The sequence below is a fragment of the Symphalangus syndactylus genome, chromosome 5 (genome assembly GCF_028878055.3).
Source record: "Symphalangus syndactylus isolate Jambi chromosome 5, NHGRI_mSymSyn1-v2.1_pri, whole genome shotgun sequence".
In the NCBI taxonomy this organism is placed as follows: Eukaryota; Metazoa; Chordata; class Mammalia; order Primates; family Hylobatidae; genus Symphalangus; species Symphalangus syndactylus.
The window spans coordinates 111,369,013-111,391,263 of NC_072427.2; positions in this window are offsets into that span (position 1 = coordinate 111,369,013).

The following is a 22,251-nucleotide window of genomic DNA, read 5'->3' on the forward strand; positions in this document are numbered from 1 at the left end:
CCAATTTAATTGTTCTCCTAGTTATAGTACCCAAAATGAAGAAATGGCTGACTTAGCCACAGAAATGTTATTTGCATCTCATTTTGTACCTGAAAGAACAACGGCCTCACTTCTTTTGGTCATTATAATTCTTACTGTGGGAAATACAATGCTGGAACACCTAAAACCTGATACTGAGCTTTGGAGATTTCTTCCATATGACATTCATTTATCGTAGTTGTTTACTACCTTACCTAGTCGCTTGACCCTGGAGAGAATAAGCTATTACCTCTTTTCACAGACTTACCCCTCATGTGAGTCTCTGAAGCACAGACATAGGAACAAGTTGACTCCATTTCAGAAGTTTCTTCATCAACAAACAGTTTAATCAACCCTGGTAACAACAAACTCCCTTTTCTGCTTTCTTTCTTTTTTCTTTTTTTTTTTTTTTTTTTTTGGTACAAGGAGTAAGATTTACTAATGTATGGCCTGAGCTTCAGAGGTACCTAGGTCTTCAAATTCCCAGTTTTTCTGCTTTCGATTAATGTATATTCCTTTTTATGATGATTCAGCTGAATTCAGCTGCCATGCCTTGGTCTGTGGACTGCCCTGATAGCTACTATATCCAGGCTTCCAGTTTCCTGGAGCGTCACTAACTCTGAATTAAGGTATTTGAGGAGTCTGATAATTTTATTTATTTATTTATTTATTTATTTATTTATTTATTTATTTATTTATTTGAGACAGAGTCTCACTCTGTGGCCCAGGCTGGAGTGCAGTGGTGCAAACACGGCTCACTGTAGCCTCGACCTTTTGAAGTGATCCTCCCACATCAGCCTCCCAAGTAGCTGGGACCACAAACGTGCACCACCATGCTAGGCCAATTTTTGTATTTTTTGTAGAGACAAGGTTTTGCCATGTTGCCCAGGCTGGTCTCAAACTCCTGAACTCAAGCGATCTGCCTGCTTCAGCCTCCCAAAGTTCTGGGATTACAGGTATGAGCCACCATGCCTGGCTAGTTTGACATTTTAAAGGTGTCCCCTTGGCTTCAGGACAGAACTGGTTGGAAGGAGGCAAGAATTGATACAAAGCGATCAGTTAGGGGACTTCCACATCAAATAAACGATGGCACCTTGGAAGAAAGTGTTTGAAATGGGGAAGGAGAAATGCGGACAGACTTTTAAAATCTTAAGAAGGTAAAAGATAATGGGTCAGTGGAATAATGAACAGAATATGGGATGAAGAAAAGAGGGAGGTGTCAAGAATGACTCCTAGGGCTCTGACTCAGATTACAGTAGGGAGTGTCATTAACAGAGAAAAAGCATATTGGAAAGAAACCAGGTTCTGCACATTGAGAATGAACAGCAAAGTGTAAAATCGTGAGTTTGTTCTTATTGTTCACCCATCCCCCCATAAGTGAGAACATGCTGTGTTTGGTTTTCTGTTCCTGTGTCAGTTTGCTGAGGCTAACAGAGCTGAATGATGAGAATACACGGACACGTCGGCGGGGGGAACAACTCACACTGGGGCCTATTGGGGTTGCTGAGGAGGGAGAGCATCAGGAAGAATAGCTAATGGATGCTGGGCTTAATACCAAGGTGATGGGTTGATCTGTGCAGCACGTTTATCCATGTAACAAACCTGCACATCCTGCATATGTAACCCCAGAACTTAATAAGGATTTGGAAAAAAAAAAAAAAATCATGAGTTTTAGTTTAGGCAGTTATAGGGACCTTTTAAGGATACAAATGAAAAAGCTGACATCTGAATAAAGGCTCTTCGCCCCATTTGATGACCAGGTTTGCTGGTCTGCTCAGGCTGCCATAACAAAATACCACAGACTGGACAGCTTAAAAAAACAGACATTATTTTTCCCCACATCTCTGGAGCCCAGGAGTTCATAACCAAGGTTTGATGGCAAATTTGGTTTCTGATAAAGGCTCCCTTTCTGGCCTGTAGACGGCCGCTTTCATGTGTCCTCACGTGGCCTTTCTCTGTGTGTGTACAGAGAGAGAGAGGGACAGCTTTCCGGTGTCACTTCTTATAAGAACACTAATCCTATCAGATCATGATCTCACTCTTAAAATCTCATTTAACCTTAATTAATTTCTTAAAGGCTCTATCTGGAAATATAGCCACACTAGTGTATAAGGGCTTTAACATATGAATTTTGGGGAGACACAAAATTTAGTCCATAACACCAGGTCAGGGATGTAACTTCATAAATTGTCTTCACATAGGTGCTGATTAAAGCAAGAAGCACTGATAAGACTGCTTTGGGGGAGTACAAAACAAGGGGAAAAAGACAATCAGGCACTGAATTTTGCCCATTCTGAGTTAATGAATGATTATGGGAGAATTATCCTGTAAAGGAGGCGAAAGGGAGTTGTATAACAGGTATAATGAACACCGTAAGGCTGAAATCAAAGAAAGGGAATGTTAGATGCTCATGAAAGGCCAAGAAAGATTATAACCAAAAAAAGTCCATTTTGTATTTTGTGACACAGAAATGGCCTTAGAGATATTTCCCAAAAGAGCTCAACTTTTTTTCTCCCACATATGAGTGAGAACTTGTGATACTTATTTATCTTTCTCTGCCTGGCTTATTTCACTTGACATAATGTCCTCCGAGCTCATCTGTGTTGCCATGAATGACAGGATTTCATTATTTTTTATGTCCATTGTGTATATATGCCACGTTTTCTTTATCCATTCATCTGCTGATGAACTCAGGTTGATTGCAAATCTTGGCTATGTGAATAGTGCTGCAATACGCATGGGGATGCAGCTATCTCTTTGATACACTGATTTTCTTTCCTTTGGTTGAACACCTAATAGTTGGATTGCTGGATCATAGGGTAGTTCTATTTCTAGTTTTTTGAGGAACCTCCATACTGATTTCCATATGGCTGTACTAATTTATATTCTCATCAACAGTGTATAAGAGTTCCCTTTTCTCCCTATCATCACCAGTATTTGTTATTTTTTGTCTTTTTTTAATAGCCATTCTAACTCTGATGAGATGATCTCTCATTGTGAGAAGGATAGTGGATAGGGGAGGAAAATGAGAAGTTGGGTAATGAATACAAAGTTACAGATGGATAGGAGGAATAAGTTCTAGTGTTCTACAGAACTGTAGGATGACTACAGTTAACAATAATGTATAGAATCTTTCCAAATAGCTAGACAAGAGGATTTTGAAGTTCTCAATACATTGAAATAATAAATATTTGAGGTGATAATGTAATAATTACCCTGATTTAATCATTGCTAATTATATCCGTATATCAAAATGACATTTTGTACCCCATGAATATGTACAATTATTATATGTCAATTTTTAAATTTTTTAAGGAAAAAAATTAAAAGTAGTGCTGAATGGTGGACTAAAGCAGGTTGATAAGAAAGCGAGGAAAAGAAGGAAGTTTGCCTGTGAAAGGGACAAGAGATACAGGGGCAGACTTTCAGGGTTGTATAAGATTTTTTTTAATGGAGGAAGCTTAAATATGTGTTGAAGATTATGGAATAGGCAGGGCAGAGAGGATTTTTTAGGGCAGCAAAACCATTGTGTATGATATAATAACAGTGGATATCTGTCATTATACATTTGACAAAACCCATAAAACGTACATCATCAAAAGTGAACCCTATGTAAACTATGAACTCTGGGTGATAAGGATGTGTCAGGTTCATTGATTGTAACAAAAACCACTCTAGGGAAGAATGTTGATATGGAATGAGGCTGTGAATGTGTGAGGTCGAGAGGTATATGGGAACTCTCTGTACGTACATTTTTGCTCAATTTTGCTATGAACCTAAAACTGCTCTAAAAAATAAAATATAGAAAAAAAGATGAAAACTATTCACTTCAGATAGAGACAGAGAGGGGGGAGAGAGAGATTAAATATACCTGAGAAAGTGGGTATGGTATTTTATAAAAAAGAAAATAAATAGCCACATGAATGCTAGATGCTAAAATCTCAGCGTCTTTCCCCACTCCACTCACAGAATGCTGGAATCAGGATCTTACCCACAAGGATGAAATTGGAACACAATTTGCTGGAGACTGTAATTAGCTTAAGCAGAAATATCTGAAGATAATGACATGGCAGTTCCTCAATGTAAGACTCTCCCATATCATCCTACAGTAAAACTCTATGTTGCAGTCCCTACCTATACATTTAGAACACTAAACCTGAGTTTTTCATTCTTCTAAATCATCAGCAGAAATACCAGATATTGAGGAAGACTTCTGAAATGAAAGCTAGAAACAAAACTAACAAACAGGAAAACAACTCCCTGCAGCTTGAAGGAAAAAACCATGGGGAGGAGAAAAGAAAACAAACTATAAACTATCTACCATTAATCTCCTCAGAAGAATTAGAGAAGATATTACATTCATGGAGCATGATTAAAAGCATAATAACAGAAAGGAAAAACACAACGGCAGAGATGTGAGATAAAAGTTGAAGAAATCTCTCAGAAGTAGAACAAGAAGTTAAAGAGATGAAAAATAGGAGGAATTTAAAAAAGAGTACAGTGCAGATGTCTCACATTTGGAACAAAAAGATCTCCAAGGAAAGAACAGAAACTTATTAATGATATAGCCTAAGTAATATTTCCAGAATTGAAGAACAGAAGTTTTTGAATTATAACACCTTAGGGAATGCCCCACTCGCCACAAAAAAAAAAGATGGAAAATAGGTCCATGCCAATGCACATCATTGTAAACTTTCAGAACACAGAGGACAAAGAAAAGATTCTACAAATTTCAAAAAGGTATTAAAAGATAAATAATTTTTTATTTTTAAGATAAAAATTTAAGATAAAAAATTATTTCTTTTATTAAAAGATAAATCAAGTGACCTACGTGAACAAGATTTGAAACGACTTTATAAACAGCAACACAAGAAACAATAAACACTGGAGAAATGCCTTCAAAATCCTGAAGATTAATGGTCTGCCAATCATATTTCTACATCCCTCCAAATGATCATTAAAGTATGAGACTGAATAAAAACAACTTCAGACATGAGGAGTCTCAAAACTTTTACTTCCCATGAATCCTTTATCAAGAAACAACCAAAAATAAATCTAAGATAGTGCTTCAAGACAGGAAAGAAATCAGAGTTCTGGGGAAGATGGGAAGGAAGGTCCTAAGATGCCAGCCCTACATCCAGCAGAAAAAGCAATCGTTCTAGTTGAAACATTATGACAAAAAGAGACAGAAAGAGAGAGATATCATCATGTCACCATCGAACTGTCTTTTTAACCTAAGGACAGAATGTTCAGGTAATGATGACCAAGAATCTTTTGGTACTTGAATTCTTATGAACATATTCTATAAAATTTCTACTCTCCCCCTATGTTCTGTCACTGTGGACCAGATAAAGATGTCCATTTTTCCCCACCTTGGTATTGACTTAGCCCTGAGAGCTTCAGGTATGACACCAGAAGTTCAAAAGCAGAAAACATAATGCCCCACTCTCTCTGACCACATTTTTTTCATAGACATAGAACCTAGTCCACACTTTAGCCCTGCTGGATATGCTAACTGTGGTGAGCCCTGTTTTTCTCATACTTTACTTATGATCTGTCTGCTAACTTTCCAAAGAGAGGTTGCTGTATTTCCCAAGGAAGCTAAAGGCATGAGACTATGAACCTCAAACCCTGTTCAACCTATCTTTTGCTTGGAAGCTTTTTCTAATAGTGGAAGATTGCTCCTTCTTTATACAGGTTCACATTTGCTACTCAGTTTTCAAAACTAAAAGGCAAGGAAATAACATACAAAGTCAGGATATTGATCATCTCAGGAGAAGGTAGAGTGGAAACACGATTGAGGAAGAGAATTGGTGTTTCTTAACCTCAGTAGGGGGACATAAGGGTGGGTTCATTTTGTTATAATTCTTCATTCTTTATTATTATTTAAATTCTCTATTAAGCTCTTCAGTTCCAGTTATAGATTTGCCAACTAACAAGAATAAAATGAAGAAATGGAGGGAACACCATGAGTAAAATGGAAGGATGGGAAGGCGGGAAAGTGAGGAGAGATTCCACAATCAGTCTATTATTGTTGAGTGTTATAAAAAGGATGGATTTTAGGATCTAAATTAGATAGAGAAGAAAGTAAATTAAAAACATGGTCAATGAACTGTGAAAGAAGAGTGATCAATGGACAACCAGTCTCACTTACTTGGGAGTATGGTCAGGGTGACAGCCCTGGACAAACGAGCTGGAAAAACAGAGGCTTGTTGCCTAATTCATTGTTTACGAAATCGGCGACATAGCAAGTATTGTTTTGATATTAGTAGCTGGTTTTCTTTTCTCTTTTTAATTGACATACAAAAATTATATATATATATATATAGATATATATAGATATATATTTGTGGGGTACAATGTGATGTCTTGATATACATTGCAGAATGATTAGATCAAATGAATTAATATATCCAGCATCTCACACACTCAGCATTGTGATGGGAACATTTAAAATTCCACTCTCCAGATCTCAAAAACATATTCCTCCTGTCTCAGTGGAACTTCATACCCTTTGACCAACATCTTTTAATCCATCCTTACACCCTATGCACTGGTAACTACCATTGTACTCTCTACTTCTATGAATTTAACATTTGTAGATTCTACATATAGGTGAAATCATATAGTATTTATCCTTCTGTGCCTGGCTTATTTTACTTAGCAAATGTCCTCCAGGTTCATCCATGTCAAGATTTCCTTCTTTCTTAAGCCTGTATAGTATTTTGTTATATCTAACTTACTATATCATCCAGCTTTAAACGTGGATAATGTACTAAGGCCAAGTTGGTATGACAGTCATAAGCCATATAAAAAACTGGAGATAAAAATGTTTGTAGAATTTGCATGTGGTCTTGAATTTGATATTTTATTAGAACAGGTTCTCTATCACACATCAGTTAGTTAAGTTTTCTACCTCCGTGATCTCTTCCTCCCTCTCTCTCTGTATATGTATATGGATATATGGATATATACATGGATATATGGATAAAGTTACATGGATGTATAAACATAGCAGAATTACTGAAATTCTGAAAAGCTGAAAATCACAAAGAAGAAAACAGCTTAATATTAGCCTGTACCAGGAAAACCATACTCACAGCTACACATTTGCATCACAGATATATATCTTACTCTCACATGTGATCTATATACATGTCATATATGTCATATAAGGTGATGTGATATATGCGATTTTATATGTGATATATATCATAAATTATACACATTTATGTCATATATCGTATGTCATATCACACATACTATATATGTTATATAAATAGAGATATAGATCTAATCAGTGCTGAAAATGTATAGTGGTTAGTACAGTTATCCTGGTACAGTCTTATATGAGGCTGCCTTCTTTTCAGTCCTCAGAACTACAATAACTGAAAAGCAATATATTGCCTCCTGTACAATTTATTACCAACTCTTTATACTTCTCACTAGCTCTGCTTATTTCAAATGAAGCAGAAAAAACTTTTCAAAATAAATATTAGGAAATAAATATAGACAGCTAGATTTTCCATTTTTCTCCCAAAATATGCTCCTGTTGATCTACCTTTGTAAGACTACTTGAAAGTTTGATAGAATCAATGATCAAATGGAGTCTCCATTTCTAAAATATTAATGTCATTTGCAATGAAGTCACTGTAAAATTTTAGTCCTTTCAGCCATGACAAATTAATCGTGCTAGACCAATTCCATATTTTAATGGAAACCAAACTCTGGTATTGGCAATTCTACAGGCAACAGAATGTCTTCTGAGGTGAATGCAGAATACAACATCAGCATTTCAATAAATAGTGCTTTAAGCTAGCAATGCCAATTACAATGATGTAAAGATCCTATGGTTCTTTGGCAAGAGAACAAATATTTATTTGCCAAATTTTACTTCACAGTATTACATCTTTCCTCTTACATTTTTAACTGTCCATAATAGTCTTTACACTCTTTCTTAAATTTTTCGGCATAATTGCTCTAACTCCTTCAGAATTGGTCTCTTCCTGCATTCACAGCTGATAATACTATGTAGTTTCTATGTCATATAGACAATCCATAAAGAGCTTGGGCTTGAAAACTGCTATATCAAACATGAAAATAAACATTAAACATATTGAAATGCATACAGTGTACCTAATGAGAAATTAAATATACTCCGCAGTATGTTTCTATGTCCTCAATGTTTGAAAACCTATTTAGACACAGGTTAGAGAAAAATAAATATATTTGTGGGGATCTAAAACATTTACCCCCTTAGCTTAAACATGTCAGCCAGAATAGTTAGTCTGAAACTCATGTTAACAAAATCAAAAGTGACAAACTCAATTCACGTATTTCAGGAAGTGTCTTTCCAAATATTGGTCAGAGATGTTTCCCTCATTCTGGAGAGTGGTAGCAAAAATGTGTGATACAAGGGACAACTAAGCCTTTGCTAAACAGTAAAGACGTGTCAGTACTACTCAAAAGATGCCAATATGTTTGAGTAGAGGCACATGGAAACCCAATCTGTTTTAAACCTAGTATATCCTTGCTAGGAAACCTTTTTCTAGCTATGGTAAAAATACCCAACAAAAAGTAACTGATTTCCTACCCAATTAATAGTTTTCTTCTAACAAAGTACAGACTTATACTTTTAACGAACGAACTATCAAAATGTTTTGTTATTTAACAAAAGACGCCAGGCTATAAAATGAAGCTTTATGGAGTTGAAAGGTACTAGCCTAGAAGTTAGAGTCTCTGGGTTAGAACCAGGCTTTCCAATAACAAGCTGTGGCCAGTCACATTTCACCTGTATAGGTCTTAGCTTCCTTATCAGTAAAATAAAGACATTGGAAAAAATTAATGCCTAAGATTTGTTCACAGCACCCTATAAAATCAATCACTACTTAAAAAAAAATTCAAATGTATGCCCTGCTGTTTATCGCTGTCCTAATGTGAGTAAATGAAGATTAGCCTTTAGTATACACAAATACCAAGATTTCTCCTGATCTATTTAGTAATAAACTTCTCCTGGTAAATCTTCCTTTATTCTTGGGAGCAATTTAAACAATGAAAATAGAATACTTCCTACAAAACAAACTTCTAAAGAGGCAGATAATGACACAACACCTAATCTGATATTTTCCTACCTTTAAAATCATACTCAATTCTTTATCAAATTTATATAAGATGCTCTGTCATATGTTTTGCCTTTTCATGTGCACAATTTATTTTCCTGATCTCTCTTTTCCATTAACAATTACTTTCAATAAAAATAAGAAAAACTTATATAAAAACAAGATTCTTATTCAGGTTCCAATAGTTTGGGGCCAAATGATTTATTTTCTTCATCAACAGCAAACTTTTTATCATCCTGCCATTCTGCCTACATCATTAAATATTTAAGAAGTAGTTAACGGGAAGTCTTTACTAAATCACTAAACTCACTAAATTACTAAAGCCAGAGGAACCAAACATTTCTTAAAATTCCTGCCAAATTTACAATTTGCAAAGCCACACTAAAAGCATTTTGTTTGGCACTTTCATTTAAGTTCTAAACTACTCTTTTATTACACTCTAAAAATCTAGTATGACAGTCTTCAGTTTCAAATAACTTGACATTGCCCCCTTAACACGCCTTTACTAATAGCAGCAGCAAATGAGATAGGAACACAAATATGAAACCCTATAAGCCCAGAATGTGTCACATATAAATGTCCGACATCTACGGAAAAAAAAGACAAAGCTGTACCTAACCTTTAGTCAAACCTTAATTTAAAAGCAAGACTTGGAACCAACCCAAATGCCCATCAATGACAGACTGGATAAAGAAAATGTGGCACATATACACCATGGAATAATATGCAGCCATAAAAAAGGGTGAGTTCATGTCCTTTGCAGGGACATGGATGAAGCTGGAAACCATCATGCTCAGCAAACTAACACAGGAACAGAAAACCCAACACTGCCATGTTCTCACTCATAAGTGGGAGTTGAACAATGAGAACACATGGACACAGGGAGGGGAACATCACACACCAGGTCCTGTCAGGGGTTGGGGGACTAGGGAAGGGATAGCATTAGGAGAAATACCTAATGTAAATGATGGGTTGATGAGTGCAGCAAGCCACCATGGCACGTGTATACCTATGTAACAAACCTACACGTTCTGCACATGTACCCCAGAACTTAAAGTATAATAATAAAAAAAAGCAAGTTACTTAAGCTCACAAATACTGTTTTAACTGGGGACCACTAGTAATCATCAGTAAATGAATATATTTTTACTCCAACTTCAGTTTTTCTTTTCTTACCTTCATAACATGTTCCTACTCCAACAAGTCTACAATTCTTCTAGGATAACCTAATAGACACCACAAAGTGAACATGACCCAACCTACACTCTTGGATCTCAACACCCCTTCTTAATCACGATCCTTATGTAAGTCTGTCCCCTCCAAGTTTTCTCCTTCACACTAGCACTAACATCTCAGGTGTTCAAACCTCGGAGTCATCATTGGTTCTATTCTCTCCTTCCTCTGCACATCTAACTTACCTTCAAGTCTTGTCATTCCTACCCTTCAAATGTATCTTATGTTTATCTATGTCACTTATCTGCACTGCTACCACCTTCGTCCAATCTGCTGTTGCTACTGCCCTGCACTACACCCACAGCCCTTTAAATGGGATTCTGTATCTACTCTGTCCCTTCCAAGCTACAGCACAGCAGTCAGAGTAAGATTTGTCAAATAGAAATGCCTTCCTTGCTTAAACGTGTTCAAGGACTTTATAATGCAATTCAAATAATCCCCAACTCTTCCCCAAGCCTAAAAGACCATATAAATCCAAACACCTGATGCCCCTTCAAGGATCTCATTTGACTTCTTATCTGCTATGCCTCAGCCTCCCTTTCTTCCAGTTTTTTAAACACAGCCGCCTGTCACACCTTGAGGAAAGTGTCCCTCTGTGGAGTGTTTCCTAAGGATCTCATGAAGCTGGTTTCGTAACCCTTTTGCTCCCACCCTCACTCCTTTCATCTCCACCACATACTCTTTTCAATGCCTTCACAGCAATTATCACCACCTGCAATTACCTCCTTGTTTGTCTGCATAACTCTTAACTGACTTCCTACTCCATTAGGCTGTTAGCTCCAGGAAAGCAGAAACCCTGCCTCCATGGTATCACCTGTGCTTAGCTCACTGCTGATGGCTAAGAGAAGCTCAACAAACACTGGCAGATGGACAAATTACATTGGTGTTATGTGCTGAAATATGTTTCCCAAAAATTTATGTGTTGAAGTCCTAACCCCGAGGACCTGATAATGCAGCCGTATGTGTATTTTTTTAAATTTTATTATTACACTTTAAGTTTTAGGGTACATGTGCACAATGTGCAGGTTTGTTACATATGTATACATGTGCCATGTTGGTGTGCTACACCCATTAACTCGTCATTTAGCATTAGGGATATCTGCTCATGCTGTCCCTCCCCTCTCCCCCACCCCACAACAGTCCCCGGAGTGTGATGTTCCCCTTCCCGTGTCCATGTGTTTTCACTGTTCAATTCCCACCTATGAGTGAGAACATGTGGTGTTTGGATTTTTGTCCTTGCGATAGTTTACTGAGAATGATGACTTCCAGTTTCATCCATGTCCCTATAAAGGACATGAACTCATCATTTTTTATGGCTACACAGTATTCCATGGTGTATATGTGCGACATTTTCTTAATCCAGTCTATCGTTGTTGGACATTTGGGTTGGTTCCAACTCTTTGCTATTGTGAATAGTGCCGCAATAAACATACGTGTGCATGTGTCTTTACAGCAGCAAGATTTATAGTCCTTTGGGTATATACCCAGAAATGGGATGGCGGGGTCAAATGGTATTTCTAGTTCTAGATCCCTGAGGAATCGCCACACTGACTTCCACAATGGTTGAACTAGTTTACAGTCCCACCAACAGTGTAAAAGTGTTCCTATTTCTCCACATCCTCTCCAGCACCTGTTGTTTCCTGACTTTTTAATGATGGCCATTCTAACTGGTGTGAGATGGTATCTCATTGTGGTTTTGATTTGCATTTCTCTGATGGCCAGTGATGAGGAGCATTTCTTCATGTGTTTTTTTTTGGCTGCATAAATGTCTTCTTTTGAGAAGTGTTTGTTCATGTCCTTTGCCCACTTTTTGATGGGGTTGTTTTTTTCTTGTAAATTTGTTTGAGTTCATTGTAGATTCTGGATATTAGCCCTTTGTCAGATGAGTAGGTTGCAAAAATTTTCTCCCATTCTGTAGGTTGCCTGTTCACTCTGATGGTACTTTCTTTCGCTGTACAGAAGCTCTTTAGTTTAATTAGGTCCCATTTGTTAATTTTGGCTTTTGTTGCCATTGCTTTTGGTGTTTTAGACATGAAGTCCTTGCCCACGCCTATGTCCTGAATGGTATTGCCTAGGTTTTCTTGTAGGATTTTAATGGTTTTAGGTCTAACATTTAAGCCTTTAATCCATCTTGAATTAATTTTTGTATAAGGTGTAAGGAAGGGATCCAGTTTCAGCTTTCTACATATGGCTAGCCAGTTTTCCCAGCACCATTTATTAAATAGGGAATCCTTTCCCCATTGCTTGTTTTTGTCAGGTTTGTCAAAGATCAGATAGTTGTAGATATGCGGCGTTATGCATGAGGGCTCTGTTCTGTTCCATTGATCTATGTCTCTGTTTTGGTACCAGTGCCATGCCGTTTTGGTTACTGTAGCCTTGTAGTATAGTTTGAAGTCAGGTAGCGTGATGCCTCCAGCTTTGTTCTTTTGGCTTAGGACTGACTTGGTGATGCGGGCTCTTTTTTGGTTCCATATGAACTTTAAAGTAGTTTTTTCCAATTCTGTGAAGAAAGTCATTGGTAGCTTGATGGGGATGGCATTGAATCTATAAATTACCTTGGGCAGTATGGCCACTTTCACGATATTGATTCTTCTAACCCATGAGCATGGAATGTTCTTCCATTTGTTTGTATCCTCTTTTATTTCATTGAGCAGTGGTTTGTAGTTCTCCTTGAAGAGGTCCTTCACGTCCCTTGTAAGTTGGATTCCTAGGTATTTTATTCTCTTTGAAGCAATTGTGAATGGAGTTCACTCACGACTTGGCTCTCTGTTTGTTATTGGTGTATAGGAATGCTTGTTGATTTTTGTACATTGATTTTGTATCCTGAGACTTTGCTGAAGTTGCTTATCAGCTTAAGGAGATTTTGGGCTGAGACAATGGGGTTTTCTAGATATACAATCATGTCATCTGCAAACAGGGACAATATGACTTCCTCTTTTCCTAATTGAATACCCTTTATTTCCTTCTCCTGCCTCATTACCCTGGCCAGAACTTCCAACACTATGTTGAATAGGAGTGGTGAGAGAGGGCATCCCTCTCTTGTGCCCGTTTTCAGAGGGAATGCTTCCAGTTTTTGCCCATTCAGTATGATATTGGCTGTGGGTTTGTCATAGATAGCTCTTATTATTTTGAGATACATCCCATCAATACCTAATTTATTGAGACTTTTTAGCATGAAGGGTTGAATTTTAGAAAAGGTCTTTAATGAAATGATCATGTTAAAATGAGGCTGTTAGTGTTGGTCCTAATCCAGTCCGACTGTTGTTCCTATAAGAGGAGGAAATTTAGACACCAGGGATGACAGCACACAGAGGAAAGGCCATGTGAGGACACAGTGAGGAGGCAGCCATCTGCCAGCCAAGGAGAGAGGCCTCAGAAGAAACCAAATCTCACTTGACCTCAGACTTACCAGCCTCCAGAACTGTGAGAAGATAAATTTATGTTGTTTAAACCACACAGTCTCTGGTATTTTGTTATGGTAACCCTAGCAAACTAATATAATTGAAATTAAAATGTAATAGAAAAACAGATCCCATTACTTTCCTAAGTAGTATTGTTATACATCTGAATCATGTTTGATCTTGAATTCATAATTATAAAACAGTGTAGAACAAATTCCAGATCTGTTCATTACATAGTTAATCTGGTAAAGACAGATATATTCTAAAATTTTCCCATGAGTTTGGCAAACTTCTAAAAAAATTTATCAATTGATTTGTCAAACATCTATTTTGATCACCGTAAGTCACAATTTTGGCTAATATCCTACTTCAGTAACACATTCACAGCAGCTTCCCTCATTCAACTGGTGATAGAATTACTCAAATGTATTACCATCAACCATTATTGAAGCTGAAGCTTATACACTGTGTCTGTTTATATTGAATACACTGTACAAGAACAATGTGGGAGATAAAAATAATTTCCCAAACAGAAAATAGTAATTTTGTGTTGTTTTGTAATTGTGTTCATCTCAATTTACAAATTTAAAATGATTAATCAATACTAAAGTGTTCTTTAGTATCATCTGAAAATCATTGTAAACCAAAATTCTATCTTTTTTCAAGAATTTGAAGTTCTGAACATTAAAACAAATCTATAACCAATAATATTAGATAGGTCTAAAGTGGCTGGAGAGTAGGTTGCATTTCTGTCCCCTAGAAGGATGGAGGTCAGACAGAGGCTTGCACATGGTTTTGTTGTACTAACAACTGTAAATGCAAAATAGATCCAAAAAAATATTTTCAGCATATAGTATTATCAATATGTTTGGGCAGTTCCAGTGCTTACAATTACTCCTCAATTGGAAGCATTATTCAGTTACCTGGCATGCCATTCATTTTGAAGTTCAAAGATCATAAACAAATTTTTGAAATCTTGCCAAGTTTTTGCCAAAAGGGTTTAATGGGTTTCAGAATTTTTGTTTCTCTTTCTTTCCTTTGCTGCTACATATTTTCAGCTTTATTATTTCCCAGTATTAAATGCAATGATTTTCTAAATTCAGGGATGTAAAAACTATGCACCAAACAAGATGTAAATATAAAAAGTCTTATATACCCAAACCTAGTTCCTGCAACCATGTCTCACTGTTTTTTAATTCCACCCAAATTGCTTAGTCAGGAATTATCTCATTTTGCAAAGAAATAAATATTTTAAAACTTCTGGGACTCCATATTATTTTCACAAAAGTCTCAGAGTTGAAGAGACACCAAGAAACACTGAAATTCCTTCATAACTTCTACTTTAAGTTTTAGGGAAACAAATGAGAACGCTATCATTTTTGAGAAAAGCAAATCAATTCCTCCTCTTTTTCTCAGGAAGAAAGAGATTTTTAGTTTGGCCTCTTTCACTATTTGTCAGTTACCAATGTTAACTCCTTCTTTCATTAACAGTTTCCATATCATCAAATAAAGCAACATACTTCTCACAAGCACAGGATATGGTAGGTGCTCGACAAGTCCTGAATGGATAAGTGGAAAATGTATAATGTTCTGTAGACTGTAGAGATACAGCACAAGCAATACAAAGAAAAAGTTGGTGGCCATTTTCCCAAGATGGTTAGTTAAAGTTTTGGTTACGGAACATTAAAAAATGGCCTCTTGTCCTCACCACCCACACTGTGAAGTGTCACAAGTTTTTCTCATAGTCAGTATCTGCCAAAGTGCTTTAGGTCAGAGCAGGTGGTATGACATCTAAGATGGTAGCTTTTTCCCAATTCATTCTCTATAACATACATGTCTGTTTACCCTGAAAGGCGGACAGCTATCTAAACTCTTACTACATTGAGGGTGAATCCAATGAAAATGAGAGCAGAAGACCACTGTATGTGGCACTCTGGTGTTTCCCAGTATTGTTTTTATATTTATTGCAACGGTGAATGTGGGGAGTGCCAATGGTGTGTTCCTCCCTTCTCTAATCAGAAAGCAACTAAACTGCTGTACTCTGCTCAGCCAGAAATAATTCAGACAATCTAAACTTATTAAATCAGCATATACAGTTATAAGCCACAAAGAGGAACGGAACATATTTTAATAGTTGAAAAGATTCCATTTTTAATATAAAAATATATACCCAAAGTTTGACAGGGGAAGGGGACACCCAGGTCAAAGCTGTGGCCTCTGCACTCTGTAGTCTTCATTTTACATAAAATAATTTCTCTCTCACAATTATCAATGCCAGGCATCCTATATATCATCTATATATAGGATATATAGCACTGTGGCTTCAAAGCAGTGCAGTTAATCTAATTAGGCAATATTCAATTACCTTTGTTAGGGAAAAAAAATACACTTTCTCTTTCTGCCAGAGTCATAATAATTAAATGGAGAAGGGTTAGAAAGAGCATCCATAAGCCCAGATTTTCAGGCTTTTTGAGCCAAGATTAAAGTAGAGTTTGGACAAAAAGTTGATTCTTGCATTTATTCTACTTGGTGGATTTAATATTTGCAAATCACCAGTGTCAGGGAACTGCTTACTTTGGAGGAATCACTTGCTAATTTGTGATGCAAGTTTTAGCCCTAAACTGACATTACACTCTATGACCTGTGGATTGGTGTAGAAATATCAAATATGGAGACATGAAAATTAGCTTGGCTTATGGAACTTTGCCCACAAAGGCCATTAGTCTGGTCTAATAATAAATGAAGGCAAGAACTAATGACTGCAGTGATAGAGTGATGGAGTGATATCCCCAAACAGTAAAATGGCTATTTTGTGAGAACTAAAGAAAATCAAGTCATCATAAAATGTTAAAGGATATATTCATTTTTTGAGCAATTACATATGTGTAATTAATTATGCTTTTAGCATACATTATCTCAAGTAATGCTATCTAAAATTTCCATTTGGATTTCTAAACCTTAATTATATTCTACAGAATCTTCTGATTTCCACTATCAACAGCGGGTACCTGTTCCTCTACTAGTCATTGCCATTTGAATAAATGACATTACCATTACCTACTTGTTTGCTCTAAAAATGTCAGAAGTTATCTTTGATTCCTTATATCCAATCTCTTGCCAGGTCCTGTCATTCTAATCTCAAAATATATCTCAATCTGGTCCCCGTAATGTATTTCTGAGACAACAAGACGGGTCTGTGCCACCATCTTCTCTCAGTTGGTCAACTACTATAGTATTTTTACTACTTTTCACTACAGTATTGCTGCGCTGACTTTCTGACAGCCCATTCTCTGCACTGCAGCTTAAATGTACACCAAATGATTCTCTAGCTTAATATCCATTAACCGCTTCCCATGACTCATAATAAAAATCCCAGCTCTTTCCCATGTCTACCTGGCCTTTTGGAATCTGGCTTCAGCCTGCTTTTCTGATATCCTCTCAGTCTCCTCTACCTTCTCACTTTATCTTACTCACATTGACCCCCTTTTATTTCTTTAAAAAATATCAAGTGTATTAGTGTTCTGAGGGTGCCACAACAAATTACCACCAGTTGGGTGGTGGCTTAGTTCATTTGTGCTGCTATAACAAGATACCTAAGATGGAGTAATTTATAAAGAACAGAAATTTATTTTTCATAGTTCTGGAGATTGGGAAGTTCAAGATCAAAGCACTAGCAGGTTCAGTGTCTGGTGAAGGCCTTGTCTCTGCTTCTCAGATGGCACCTTGTTACTGCATCCGCTGGAGGAGACAAATGCTGTGTCCTCACATGGCAGAAGGGAGGGAAAGGCAAAAAATAGGGGCCTAGCTAGTTCCTTCTAGCCAATTATAAGATTACTAGTTCATTCATAAGTGCTCTTGACCTAATTACCTCCCAAAGGTCACACCTCTTAATACTGATGCATTGGGGATTCAGTTTCAACATGAACTTTGGAGTGTACACAAATATTAAAACCATAGCAGGTGAATTAAAACATCAAAAATGTATTCTCTCACAGTTTTAGAGGACATAAACTTGAAATAAGGTGTCACAGGGCCATGCTTTCTCCAAAGACTCTAAGGCAAAATTCTTCCTTGCCTCTTCCTAGCTTCTGGGAGTTCCAGGTATTCCTTGGCTTATGGCAACTGAACTCCAATCTGTACCTCTGCCTTCATATGGCCTCCTCCTTTGTGTCTGTCTTGTTCTCTTCTATCTGTTGTAAAGACAGTTTTCACCGGATTTAGGGCTCACCTGGTTAATCAAGGACTATCTCATTTTGAGATCCTTAATTACATCTGCAAACGTAATTTTTTCCAAATAAGCTCACATTCACAAGGTCTGGGGCATGTTTATATCTTTTTGGAGGCCATCATTCAACTCATCACACCCAGGGTATTTTATCTTTAGGCTTTGATAATTCTAGCTCCCTCTGTTTGAAACGTTCTCTTTCTAGAACTTTGACTCATTATTCAGGTCCCAGATCAGATATTATACATTGTTCTTAGTCCTTCCTTGATTACACTATTTAAAATGGCCTCTCCTTGTTACTGTTTTTTCCCTCACACTGCTTTTTTCTTATCACGGATTCATCTAAATCTGGGAAGTTTGCCCTTTCTATGTACTTGTTATTGTCTGTCTCCCTCACCCACATGCATCTCCATAACGGCATAGACCCTGTCTGTCTTACTCACTGCTGCGTCCCAGCACCTCGCACAGTGCCCTGCTGGAAACAGCTGCTCGTACATATTTATTGAATACATAAATTAAGCCCTTACAACTCTGTGAAGTAGGATGAAATTAGCCATCTGAAGAGTAAACTTGGAGCAAATTTAGGCTAGCTTGCAAATCAAATCAAAATTTAATCAAGAGGACCAGGATACAATCTCAAGAAGGCATGACTGAATTATTATTGATATCATAAAAGAGTATATAATCAATTATATTGTAATCGATCTAGAGGAAAAAAAGGTATTTCTTTTTCCTTCTACCAAAAGAGAGAAGATAATCTGCTTGAAATTCAGAAAATGGCAGTGTGTCTGGAGAACGATACAGAATGTTCTCTTATGGACCACAATGAGTCAGTACTGACTCCAAAATTTGTAGGATACAACGCAAAGTGAAAATTCAATGTTGTTAGTTAAAACAGCAGGAAAATGTGCCAGTAAAAGTGTTAAAAAATAAAGATTTTTCTTTTTTCTGCAGTCTCAACAATGTGGTGTTTTTTATTCACTATTTAATCTCTTCCTAAGTGAAGAAAAATTAATATTTTAAATTATTAGCATGAACTTCACTATTTATATTGTTCAATGTTAGTTTTAAATGTAAATACCAGAGCATTTAATTTGTAAGTGAAATTACTGAAATCACACAATTCACATTTTGTAGCTCATACATGCATATATATTTCATTCTTACCAGCAAAGGAGAAACACAGCACAAAACTAAATCAACTGTTTTTATTTCACTTCTTGATTATGTGCACATTTTGCCAATACTTTCTACCTTCAGTTTATTGATGAATTCAAAAGGACTGAAAGGAAAAGAAACTATACGTCTGATATGGTTTGGCTGTGTCCCTACCCAAATCTCATCTTGAATTGTAGCTCCCATAATCCCCATGTGTTGTGGAGGGGAGATAACTGAATCATGGAGATGGTTTCCCACATACTGTTCTGTGACAGTGAATAAGTCTCACAAGATCTGATGGTTTAATAAGGGGTTTCCCCTTTTGCTTGGCCCTCGTTCTCTTGTCTGCCACCATCCATGGAAGACATGCCTTTCGCCTTCCACCAAGATTGTAAGGCCTCTCCAGCCCTGTGGAACTGTGGGTCCATTAAACCTCTTTTTCTTTATAAATTACAGTCTCTGGTATGCCTTTATCAGCAGTGTGAAAATGGACTAATACAAGGTTGCTCTCTTTTTCCTCCCATGTCATCATTTTCAGCCTAGGTGGGTAACTAATACAGGAAAGTAGCATGAGTATGAAAGAATAGAAGTGTTTCTCATAGCACCATGTCATCCTTCTGGAACCTAAGCAAGTTCTAGTGAGAATGGAAAAGAATGGCCTCTTGGGCTGTCAGCTCTGTGCTTACTTAGTACAACTAACACACTTTGAGTCTCTCTGAACTCCCACACATCCTGGGTCTACTGGAATTCTGTGTTCGTGGAGCATCTTATTGTGTTCAAGATGCTCAATGAAAATAAGGTAGCAAGAAATGGCAGATTCACACACTGCATATATGTCCTCTATTCATTCACAGGCATGCTCCTTTGTCCCAACAGACTTCACTTACAAACCACAAGTCCAAAGATAATGGACATCAGGACAACAACAGCAGAGCATTAAACCAAGAGTGGGTTCCTTCTGTGTGTTGACCCAGTGCGACTGCACAGGTTGCACACCCTTGAGGCTAGCCCTGCAATGAGTTTTCTGGTATTCTAGGCCAATACACTCCTATAGTAGAGATAGATTCATCGGGCAATCATCTTGCTGACCAGGATCATTAAAAGCCTACAACCAATTTCCCTTCTCTTTGTCTATGATTCATTTCAATCTTGCAGTTATAATTTGTCTCCCTAATGTAGACTTTTCTCCAGAACAGCAAAGAATAATTCATTCACTCGGAAGTTAAATTTCTCACTATAGTTCAATATTGTCATTTTGCATAAAGGTATTTTGAATTAGTTAACAAAAAAAAAAAAAAATGGCCAGAACATGACCATTCCTAAATACAGCCCCAAAATCAAGTTTTCTGGACATACAAAGGTGAAGACTAAGTAATGACCAAAGCTGATAACATTGAAAATTCAACCATTTTTGCATATTCATGTTCTAGCAACTATCCCAGATATGTATCTCTATTATTTCACCTTCCGCACAAGAGAATTTCTCTCTTAAAATATTTTACCTGAAAGTTTATGCACATCAAGTGATGTGAGAAACATAAAATGAAGCACATTTTGAACAAAATGGTTAACTTATTTCTAAACCACTGGATATATAAAGGAGAGATCACTAAGCTATGATTTAGAGCACCTGAATTGTAGTTCCCAGATCTGCTTCACACTGGCTGGGTGACAAGGGCAAGTTTTGTAACTCCTCTGTGCTTTAAGTTCCTTATCTACAAAATGAGAATTTTAGAATAAATATTCCCTAAGGCTTCTTTCTGATTTATAATTCTGTAATTCTATTGTACCTGGAAAATGAAAATCAAGCATGTCTCTTATTGCCATAGCTCTGAGGTATGAGGATATATTTTATACATTTTGTCAGCCCCAAAATGGGGCCATCTCAATCAGGCTCTAAGAAGGTTTGCAGAAAGGGGTGGGGAGAAGGGGGTCCATTCATCCAAGATCTGACTAGCAAATGTGTATTTAAATCTGTGCTGTGCTCCTGGAAAACAAATTGTCTCCCCTTCTAAAATATTAAAATAAAAAATTTTTAAACAGAAAATATTCCCAGAGACTTTTCAGTGGAATATTTACATTTTTTTCAAATTTTAAGTGGGATTTTGAAGTGTATACTTTCTAAAAGCCTATAGGACACTGTTCATCAGCTCATGTGATAAGCTGTTTAATGTTTTAGGCAACACTGAGAAGAAGCAAGATTTTTTCACCTCTCCAAATTCTACCTAAAAATTTAAAAAAATATATTCAGCTTCCCATGTTATATCTCCTAAACCTGGACTACAAAAGCTTTCTCATATAGTTATTGCTAATCTCTAGTGGATCAATTTGATGTTGGCTCCCTTTAGCACATATAAAAGCCATAAAATTTGCCACTAGAGTAGAATTGATCAAGCCCTTCCTAAGACTCACCTGTAATTTATTAATCAAGTCATTTAACTTTTAATATGAGCCTCTATGTACTCATTTTAAGAGAAAAAGAACTGAACTAGACATCTCAGTTATTTTAAATTGAGCCTATTTCATTGAGTCTACTATAAAATTCTAAGACTCATAGTTCTTAGTTTATATTTTCTATCATTTTGGTTTTACTAATTAATGATTTAATCATACATTATGCTTAGACTTTTATGATCACAAAATGCATTTGCATGATGTGGATCCTAAATATTATAAAAATTTGTAACCCAATTTCATATATATTTCAGTAGGTAATAAAATGATGTTCAACAAAACATCATTTCAAAATAAAATGGCTTTCATTTCAAAAATAAAAAAGGCTATTGTTTGTTGAATGTTTTGCTTTAAGTCATTTTTAATTTTAATGCTCAAAATATATTTTGACATGGGCATAGTTATTTTCATCAAACACCTTTGAGCGAACAGAAGCTTAGAGAGGTTAAGTAACTTACCCAAGTCCCCAAAGCCAATCACAGTCAGTTAAGACTCCAACACTATCTCTCTTTCTCCATAGACCATCCTTTTGAGCGTGGATAACACCACCTTGTGTCTGTCTATGACAGGCCAATAACGCCAGTAACAAATGAACAAAATGACTTTCCTAGGTCCAACCAAATCAATGCCAGGATACAAATTT